The sequence below is a fragment of the Microtus pennsylvanicus genome, chromosome 1 (assembly GCF_037038515.1).
Source record: "Microtus pennsylvanicus isolate mMicPen1 chromosome 1, mMicPen1.hap1, whole genome shotgun sequence".
Classification (NCBI taxonomy): domain Eukaryota; kingdom Metazoa; phylum Chordata; class Mammalia; order Rodentia; family Cricetidae; genus Microtus; species Microtus pennsylvanicus.
The window spans coordinates 89,793,568-89,804,740 of NC_134579.1; positions in this window are offsets into that span (position 1 = coordinate 89,793,568).

Sequence of the window (11,173 nt, forward strand, 5' to 3'; positions counted from 1 at the left end):
GCTATGTTCCTTCTCCACGAGTTGGAACCTAAATGGAAAGACATCATTGATCAAGCCAGCTCTCAACACAATAGTGTTTCTCTTTTCAAATAGTCGTCACCTTGTCTCGTCGTGCGCATTACGCAGAACTATAATTATCTCAAAAAAAGAAATGGGAACTTTAAGTCACAGCATGCCCCAATGTTCATTATGATTCTATAATGCCCCTCTTAGGTAGCAGGTTAGAGGTTTGTTGTTGATATAGTGATGGGTGTGGTGGCTGTTTCTAAATCATTGGTGTCTTTGTCATCGTTTAGAGGTCAAATGTGTGAACAATCCTTGTAAACAACTTGGTGTTCTAGAATCCTAATCTCTAACAGGCCTCATTAGCATCCTACTTATCTTTGGGTAATTTAGAGACAACTCTACCTCAGGTAAATATCTCCTAAGCATTGTTGAATCCTTTATATCAACAATTCTTACTCTTCTGCACAACAGCTTAATAGTGGAGTGGAAACGAATGCAAGGATGCCATTTACAAACGCCACAAAATTAACTCCAAATGCATTTTACTCCTCAATGTTAAATGCAAAGGGCAAAGCTTCTGAAAAATATTAGAAAAACTACGCATCTCCACGATTGGGACCTTGCCTTCCCATACGTATCAAAATGTGGACCACAAAGATGTTTCTAACACACAGTTCCCTGCTGGAAACGATTTTCACAGATGCAGCCCACAGAGGAAAGTTATTTGAAGGAAAGAATTGTTTCCTGTGAGTTGCAAGGACCACATGGGACCTCAGAGAACACTGACGGTAGCAGCAGATTCCTACCCTGGCTCGGCAAGGGTCTGCCACACTGTCTCCCATGGCTCACGGATCTCTCGTCCCATATTTGGGACAGCAGCGCCTTACTCACCATGCGGTGGATTCCATGCTCACCCATGTTCTCCTCACAGCACCCAGCAGTAGCACTCACAGCACAGAAAGCAATCCCCTGGCGCCTGCTCTGCTATAAAATCAAGCCGGCAAAATGGCGCCAGGAAGTGTCCCGCAAGACTTCTGACTGACAGGTCTGTCTGGAGTCCCTGATTGGCTCGTGAGCCTTGAGTAACAAATGCACCTCCCTCCCTGAGGTTTACGGAATATTTAAAGAAACAGCGCAGGATTATTTGGCTGTGTTTTACACCCCAGACCCAGACTATTACAGATCTGCAGACATGTAAATTTCAGTACCACGTATGCCTCTATCAGATAGATAACACAGCTATCTTCCTGCAATACACAACCAAATTGCCTTCATCCTCCTGGACACGACGTGGCTAGCTAGCACAGCCCATTGCACAATGTGGAGTAGACTGATTCTCCTGTTCAAAAGATGCAAGGGTGCACAGAATACTGATAAGTACAGATTTAAGGAAACCAAAGATGATGTTTGTTCTGTGACTTCAGGCTGACACCAGGAGTCACAGGCACTTCTGACAGCCATGAGAGCAACGCAAGCACCAAATTCCATCCAAGATGATATATTTTTCTCATGCCAGAAGACTCGGTAAAAGCTCCATTGCATTGCTATATTAATTTCTGAATTTCTTGTCAAAATCTTTACTAAACATTAATAATAAAAAGTGTAGTCTATATGGTAAGTTGAATACTTCAAGAATATGGGGCTAGGAAGAATGATTTCATAGGCACTATCGTGAGCCAGGACATTTTCCTCAGTGGGCAAGTGAAAAATTACTTGCATTATTCCAGGTTCTCTACCTGAACAGGACTGGTAGATGGAACTTTCCGTGTATGTAGAAAGTAGATTTATTAGAATTTCTCAGAGGCTGTGGTCCAGTTGTTCTAACAATGGCTGCCTGCCAGTGGAAAACTGAAGATTTCAGCAGTTTTTTTGGTCCATGAATCAGGTGTGTCAGCAGGTTTTCAGTATCCAGGAGGATTCTGAAGAAGTAGGCTCTACTGCTATGAAAGGAATGAATTTGTAGCCAGAGTTATGTCAAGCAGGCAAATAGAGAGAATGCTTTCTTCTTTAATATTCCTGTATAAATAGATTGCCATCAAAAGGCGTGATCCAAATTATAGGTGAAATTATTTTGATTGATTGATTTTTTTTTTTTTTTGGTTTTTCGAGTCAGGGTTTCTCTGTAGTTTTGGAGCCTGTCCTGGAACTAGCTCTTGTAGACCAGGCTGGTCTCGAACTCACAGAGATCCGCCTGCCTCTGCCTCCCGAGTGCTGGGATTAAAGGCGTGCGCCACCACCGCCCGGCTGATTATTTTCTTAATTTTTATTTTCTCGAGACATTGTTTATCTGTGTTGGCCTGTATCACATTCTCTAGACCAGACTAGTCACCAACCCTTAAAATCCAAGTGTTTCTGCTTACAGAATTCTTGGATTAAAGATACACACTACCATCAAGCTGGAAAAGGTGGTTCTTATCACCTCAATAGACCCTGACTAAAGATGGGTCTTCCCATTTCAAAACCTTAAATAAGAGAAACCCCTTATTGGTGTAACCTGTTGTTCAGTTTTACTTCCAGAGGTAGTCAGCTTGACTAGACAGAATATCCAATACAACAGCCAAGACAAAATAAATGAGTAAAATTTGTCACCTCAACTGACAAGTAGACCATGGGTATTATTTCCAGAGCAATGCTTTTCCTAAACAAGCATGGGGATTTTACTTAGGGAGTCTGGGCATGTTCCTGTGGAGTTCTCCCTAACTCCTAAACATAGTCTGCCAACAAATCCACCTCAACAAATTCATGACAAACATGGTGACTATGTAATAGCAGTGACATTTAGGGACATCCTTATCTCAAAGTCATGCAGAAATATGTAAATTAAAAATAATGGAAAGAAATGCCTCTGGCAAGTTTATCTTGTACTAAAAGTTCTTAGTTGAAAATCAAGTAAAAGTCACTATGAAAGCAAAATTCTTTGGAACATATCCTCCTTGTTAATTAGGATGTTAGATCTAACAGGTAAGTGTGCCAATGTCACAATTCCACAAGTGTAAATTACAGAGAACACAAACACAGAGAGCATCAAGGAAGAGTCACCAATCAGCAATCAGTTATTAGATGGATGTCTCTAGTCATAAATTTTAACCTGAGAACAAGTCAGATTTAGATTCAGAACATGTTGGTTCAGAAAAGATCATAACTGCTTCCACTCTAGACAAGAAGGAGTTCATTTAACTAACTCTGGCAGCTTCTTGTCTCAGAGCTGTGACCTCCCTGTAAAGAATTCCATGCTTTCCCGTTCCTAACCATTGCTTCAAATTTTAGTTATGTGTGTGCCTTTTCTGCATGTGTAAGTGCACAGTACTTTGTAGTAATATGAACAGCGGCGGGGCTGCGTCCCCAGCACCTCGCCCCCTCGGCTAGCTTTACCCGAAATAATTACACAGACACTGTATTCATTTAAACACTGCTTTGGCCCATTTCTACCTAGCATCTTCTAGGCTAACTCTCCCACCTGGACTAGCCCATTTCTTATCATCTGTGTAGCACCGGTCTTACCGGGTAGATTCTAGCCTAAGTCCATCCTGGGTCGGAGCTTCAGAGCTTCATCGCGTGTGTCTGCCCAGGAGCCGGGAGCATGGCGGACGTCTGCTCCCGAGAGGAGAGCTGTCAAGTCTTACCTCACTTCCTCTTCCTCCCGGCATTCTGTTCTGTTTACTCTACCCACCTAAGGGTGGGCCTATACAATGGGCCTAGCAGTTTCTTTATTGCTTAGCCAATGAAATCAACAGATTGATATATGACACTCCCACATCACTTCCCCTTTTTCTGTTTAAACAAAAAAAGGAAGGCTTTAACCTTAACATAGCAAAATTACATATAACAAAACAGTTATCAAGTAAAAATTACAATAATCTTTATCATAACTAAGGAAAACTATAACTATAACTAACTATTTTACCTCCATCAAAGACTCCAGAAAGATACAATACTACATAAGCAAACAAGAAAAAAGCAACTTTTAAAACTCTAGAAATGACAGAGACATCTCGCTGCCTGGACAGTCACCCAAAGTTCCTCTGTACCGTTGGGGCATCCATCTTCAGCCTTCAGGCCCATGGTATCCAGCAGACATTTCCATAAAGCAGGAAAATTCAAAGTCAGTTCAGTCACTATCTGTTGTGTCCTGCAGAATGTCTCGCAGACTCTTTCATGAATCAGGAACCCCGAAAGATCATCTCACCTTAGGCAAGTTCAGTAGTCCTCTCTCTGTGGGTTCTCTGTGTCCAGTTTATGCAACAGTCCAGGCAAGAACAGTTTCTTGCCCAAATGGCTATGCAGTAGATTGGTGCTGCCAGGAGCAGAGTGTCTCATTGTCATGAAAAGTCCTCAGTTATTAAAACATTAAATGTCCTGAATGTAATCTTTGAAAGACATGAAGAATATCTATCTAAAATATATCTCTATATATCTAGAAAATCTAACCAACATGACTACAAGCTTTACAATTATCAATGCTATCAATAAAGCAAAATCTATACTAATGCAAATTATTCATATCTATATCAGTACTTTCAGAGGTCAGAAGATATAAGATGCCTGAAACTAGAGCTAAAGCAAATGGTTAGCTATCGTGTGGGTTCTGGGAACTGAACCCGAGTCTTCTGTAACAACACACAGTGCTCTTAATTGCTGAGCCATCTCTCTAGCCACACTTCTTTTGTTAATAGTTTGTTTTAAATTTGTTTTAAAATTTAATTAAAATGTACAAAGACATTACATCACTTTCCTCTATTTTGTCTTCCCTTCATCCCTTTTCATATATTTCTCTTCCAATGTTTTACTTTAGTATGTGTGAACAAGTCCACTGAAATATCTGAATACAATCTAATGAGTTTGTTTTTTTAGTTGTATTTCATAGTTTAGGGGCTGACAATACTGTATGGGATGAATAATTTGGAACTTCACCCTTCCCTGGGGTAATTCTCTCACCTGGAGGAGAATTCAAGTCTTTTAAATAAGCTTCAGGCCTCTGACCATGATTAGTCTGCATTGGACAGAAAATGATGAAGAACAGAAAACTTTGGTAGGGAAATATCTAAGAAGTTAAGAGGACTGAAGATTCTTCCAGAGTACACAGGTTCCATTCCCAGTACATACAGAAGCTCCGTGCTGTCTGTATCTCTAGTACCAGGTGTTCTGCCACCATCTACTGGCCTCCTTAGACACCAGGTATGAGGGGACACAAAGACGTGCATACGGGAAAAACACCCATACACATGAAATTATAAATGAACTAGATTTGTAAAAGCAACCAAAGCAAAACCATAGGAAGAAATTATATGCACCATAAGAATTATTTCTCCAGGGCTGGAGAGATGGCTCAGTGGTTAAGAGCATTGCCTGCTCTTCCAAAGGTCCTGCGTTCAATTCCTGGCAACCACATGGTGGCTCACAACCATCTGTAAAGAGGTCTGATGCCCTCTTCTGGCCTGCAGACATGCACACAGACAGAATATTGTATACATAATAAATAAATAAATATTAAAAAAATGAAAAAAAAGAATTATTTCTTCAGCTGTGCATAGTACTGCACCCTTTTAGTACCAGCACTTCAGACAGAGTGACAGGAAGAGCCTGGTGAGTTTCAAATCATGTGCTACATAGTTGATATCAACACACACACACACACACACACACACACACACAGAGAGAGACAGAGACAGAGAGAGACAGAGACAGACAGAGAGAGAGACAGAGAGAGAGAGAGAGACAGACAGAGAGAGAGAGAGAGAGAGAATAAAATAGAATAACATCCAGAAAAGGAGATTTAGAAAATTGGAGCAATACAATACCTTTTAAAATCATTACAGGTGTCTGCCACTGGCCTCACAGAAAATTTTCAAAGCTAAAAACTGCAAACATGGTCACACAGGCTATAAATCTCAGGCTTTTGTTGACAAATTCAACCTGGCATCTGTAAGTCTGAGTCAATGGTGATTTTATATATTTCCTTCCAAATTATGGTTCATCACTGAAAAACCTAAGACTACTTGTAGATATGTAAATAATTGTGAGTTATTTTCTTTGATTAAAACAGGGACTCATTTGATGCCCCAGTTGATGTTTATACACTAAGGATAATACTGCACATATTGAGTTTTTAATAGGTATTTATACACATTTATTCCTGAGCCTTTGGACCATCATTCTTAGCATGACACTCTGCTGAAAAAGAGAGATTTTCCAAACAATTTTTTTTTGTTTTTTTCGAGACAGGGTTTCTCTGTGGCTTTGGAGCCTGTCCTGGAACTAGCTCTGTAGACCAGGCTGGTCTCGAACTCACAGAGATCCGCCTGCCTCTGCCTCCCAAGTGCTGGGATTAAAGGCGTGCGCCACCATCGCCCTTTTCCAAACAATTTCATGTTGGTTGGATAAAAATAAATTATAATGTTCACAACAGTTTTGTTTCTTCATAGAAATCTTGTAATTCTTGGGATCACTTCTATCTTCAAAGGCATGAGATTTGCTCTAAAACTAAATTTACAAAAAAGCTCCTCCCTGGTTTCTATAGTTGGAATGGGAGATTTTCTGTATAGTCTTCCACAGAACACTTCTGTATAAAATACACCATGTCCAAGACAATGTATAAAATAAAGCATTAAATTAGGTTTACAGTTCTAGACTGCTAGAGCAATGATGGCCTAGAAAACAAAGGGGAAAAAAAGCCAAGAGCGCACATTTGGAACCTAAAGGACATAAGGAGTAACTGTGCATAATTCTAGGCTTTTGAAGTCTGAAAGTCCACTCACCTGAGCATACCCCTTTCAAAATGTCACAACGCTACTCATTCCTAAAAGTGTCTATCAACTGAGAAAACATGTATTTGAAAATATCTGGCTATGGATGTTATATCTTCTAACCCACATTTATCCAACTTTTACACAGTGACAACTACTTTCTATCTGACTGCACTCTACCTTATACTTAAGTGAGACTACTGTTTCCAACATGCAATAACACAGAATGACCATTCCTAGTTCACAAAGAATGAATCTGAGCATAAGAATTGATCACATCAAAGCTAGACCAAAATTGGAAAGGAAAATTATTAAATCTTGTAGCACCTTATCAACGGGGACCCACCTGAGTTCCCAGGATAGATGTGAAGTAATCAGCTTACAGCTGACAAAATGTAGGAATAATGGCAAGCTGGCTCCTTGTCTTCCAAATGGACAGGGAGCCAAATGAGACATTACTTTACTACCAGTTATAGTTTATTTTATGGGACTTTTTAAATTTGTTTTCAAGACAGGTTTTCACAGTGTAACAATCCTGACTGTCCTGGAACTCACCTTGTAGATTAGGCTGGCCTCAAACTCATAGAGATCCTCCTGCCTCTGCCTCCCAAGTACTGGAAATAAAGGCGTGTGCAACCACTTCCCAGTCCAGTTATCTCTTTTTGAGATGACTGTTTTAATGATTGCCTGTGGTCATGTTAGAGGAGCAGCAGGTGGCAATTGTAATATAAGGCATCAGCACACCAGAAGGAGAATTTCTGATGGGTGAGTCTTATATAAGCAAAGCCCCTACACCAAGGATCCCAGAATGTGTTTCTCTTCTGTGTCTTTACATGTTGGCTGCTGCTATCATTCTGTGGGATCTGGCATGGTGAGAATGTGTGTGTGGAGATCACTACTGTGTATAATGTAGTGTGTCTGGCTCATGGAAGCCTCCCATTCTATAGGAATTACTACCTGTAAATTACTATGAAGAGGATTTCTTCCTATGCTATACTATTTGATAATAATGTTAGTTAAAACAGAATTTTGATGATAAAAATATAAACAAGTGTCACACAGCTAGAACATATGAGTTTCTCCTGAGCAACTGTATAGACTGTGACATAGGGTAATAATTAAGAAAACAGTAGAGTCCCAGTAGCCCAACTAGTTTAAATTCTTTCAATCTTAATATTGGGAGATGTGTTTTGGAATGCAACATAGCTGAAACAAAGCTTTAAAAACAACTGAATGTTACATGAAAATATTTTCTCAAATAGCTTTGAGATAAAGTACTGAAGAAGACAATCTAAACATTTTATTTCTCCATGCACAAAACTCACTAAAATCAGGAACACGACAAGGCTGTGCACTCTCTCCATACTTCTTCAATATAGTGCTTGAATTTCTAGCAATAGCAATAAGACAACATAATGGGATCAATGGGATTCGAATTGGAAAGGAAGAAGTTAAACTTTCGTTATTTGCAGATGATATGATGGTGTACATAAGTGACCCCAAAAACTCCACCAAAGAACTCCTACAGCTGATAAACACCTTTAGTAATGTGGCAGGATAGAAGATCAACTCCAAAAAATCAGTCTCCCTCTTATACACAAAGGATATTGAGGCAGAGAGGGAAATCAGAGAAGCATCACTTTTCAAGATAGCCAAAAACAACATAAAATATCTTGGGGTAACTCTAACCAAGGAAGTGAAAGATCTATTTGACAAGAACTTTAAGGCATTGAAGAAAGAAATTGAAGAGGATACCAGAAAAATGGAAGGATCTCCCTTGCTCTTGAATTGGGAGGATCAACATTGGAAAAATGGCAATTTTATCAAAGGCAATTTATACATTCAATACAATCCCCATCAAGGTCCCATCAAAATCCTTCACAGATCTTGAGAGGACAATAATCAACTTTATATGGAAAAACAAAAAACCCAGGATAGCCAAAACAATCCTATACAATAAAGGATCTCCTGGAGGCATTACCATCCCTGACTTCAAACTCTATTACAGAGCTACAGTAATGAAAACAGTGTGGTACTGGCATAAAAACAGAGAAGTCGACCAATGGAATCGTATAGAAGACCCGGATTTTATCCCACAAACCTATGAACACCTCATTTTTGATAAAGGAACTAAAAGCATATAATGGAAGAAAGAAAGCATCTTCAACAAATGGTGCTGGCACAACTGGATGTCAACCTGTAGGAAAATGAAAATAGATCTGTATCTATCACCATGCACAAAACTCAAGTCCAAATGGATTAAAGACCTCAATATCAATCTGAACACACTGAACCTGATAGAAGAGAAAGTGGGAAGTACCCTACAACAGATGGGCACAGGCTTTCACTTCCTATGTATAACCCCAGCAGCACAGACATTAAGGGAAACATTGAATAAATGGGACCTCCTGAAACTGAGAAGCTTCTGTAAAGCAAAGGACACTGTCACTAGGACAAAAAGTCAACCTACTGACTGGGAGAAGATCGTCAACCAACCCTGCAACAGACAAAGGTCTGATCTCCAAAATATATAAAGAACTCAAGACTCTAGACTTTAAAATGCTAATTAACCCAATTAAAAAAATGGGGCACAGAACTGAACAGAGAATTCTCAACAGAAGAAGTTCAAATAGCCAAAAGACACTTAATATCATGGTCTACCTCCTTAGCAATCAGGGAAATGCAAATCAAAACAACTTTGAGATATCGTCTTATACCTGTCAGAATGGCTAAAATCAAAAACACCAATGATAGCCTTTGCTGGAGAGGTTGTGGAGGAAAGGGTACCCTCATCCATTGCTGGTAGGAATGCAAACATGTGCCACCACTCTGGAAATCAGTGTGGCTGTTTCTCAGGAAATTCGTGATCAACCTACCCCTGGACCCAGCAATACCACTCTTGGGAATATACCCAAGTGATACCCTATCATATGACAAAAGCATTTGTTCAACTATGTTCATAGCAGCATTATTTGTTATAGCCAGAACCTGGAAACAACCTACATGTCCTTCAATAGAAGAATGGATGAAGAAAGTGTGGAATATTTACACATTAGAGTACTACTCAGCGGTAAAAAACAATGACTTCTCGATTTTTGCATACAAATGGATGGAAATAGAAAACACTATCCTGAGTGAGGTATCCCAGATCCAAAATAGGAACATGCGATGTACTCACTCATAATTGGTTTCTAGCCACAAATAATGGTCATTGAGTCTATAATCTGTGATCCTAAAGAAACTAAATAAGAAGATGAACCCAAAGAAAAACATATAGTTGTTATCCTGGGTATGGGAAGTAGACAAGATTGCCAGGCAAAAAAATTGGGAACTTGGGGGTGGAGTGGGACGGGGGTAAGGGGAGACGAGGAGAGAAAAGTAAGAAGGGGAGAATGGGGGAACTTGGGGAAACGGGATGATTGGGAGAAAGGAAGGTTGGATAGAGGAGCAGGGAATCACGTAACTTAATTAAGGGAGCCATCTTAGCGTTGGCAGGAGACTTGAACCTAGAGGGGCTCCCAGGTGCCCAGGGCGATGTCCCCATTTAACTCCTTGGGCAGCTGAGGATAGGGTACCTGAAATGACCCTATCCTATAGCCATACTGATGAATATCTTGCATATCACCATAGAACCTTCATCTGGCGATGGATGGAGATAGAGACAGAGACCCACACTGGAGCACTAGACTGAGCTCCCAAGGTCCCAATGAGGAGCAGAAGGAGGGAGAACATAAGCAAGGAAGTCAGGACCACGAGGGGTGCACCCACCCACTGAGACAGTGGGGCTGATCTATTGGGAGCTCACCAAGGCCAGCTGGACTATGACTGAAAAAGCATGGGATAAAACCGGACTCTTTGAACATGCCGGACAATGAGGGCTGATGAGAAGCCAAAGACGATGGCACTGGGTTTTGATCCTACTGCATGTTCTGGCTTTGTGGGAGCCTAGCCAGGTTGGATGTTCACCTTCCTAGACCTGGATGGAGGGGGGAGGACCTTGGACATTCCACAGGGCAGGGAAGAATTACTGCTCTTTGGACTGGAGAGGGATGGGGAGAGGAGTGGGGGGAGGGGGAGGGAAATGGGAGGCTGGGAGGAGGTGGGAATTTCATTTTTTTTCTTTCAATAAAAAAAAAATTAAAAAAAATTGACTTAGACATTATGCTTTATCACAGACACAGAAGTTGCCCTCAAACACATCTATAAAATTTTACATTTGGATAAGTGCATTTATGTAATGGAAGAAAAGTGTGAAATCAGTGAATTCACAGAACAACTATCCATATAATTTTACTGGTACAAACAAAGTAGAAAACTCATAATGCTTAAACAGACAGCTGACACTGAAGTTGTTTTTCTTTACAATTTTATTTACATAATTGTATGCTGCTGAAAATATTACCAAACATGTATAGTCACATTCC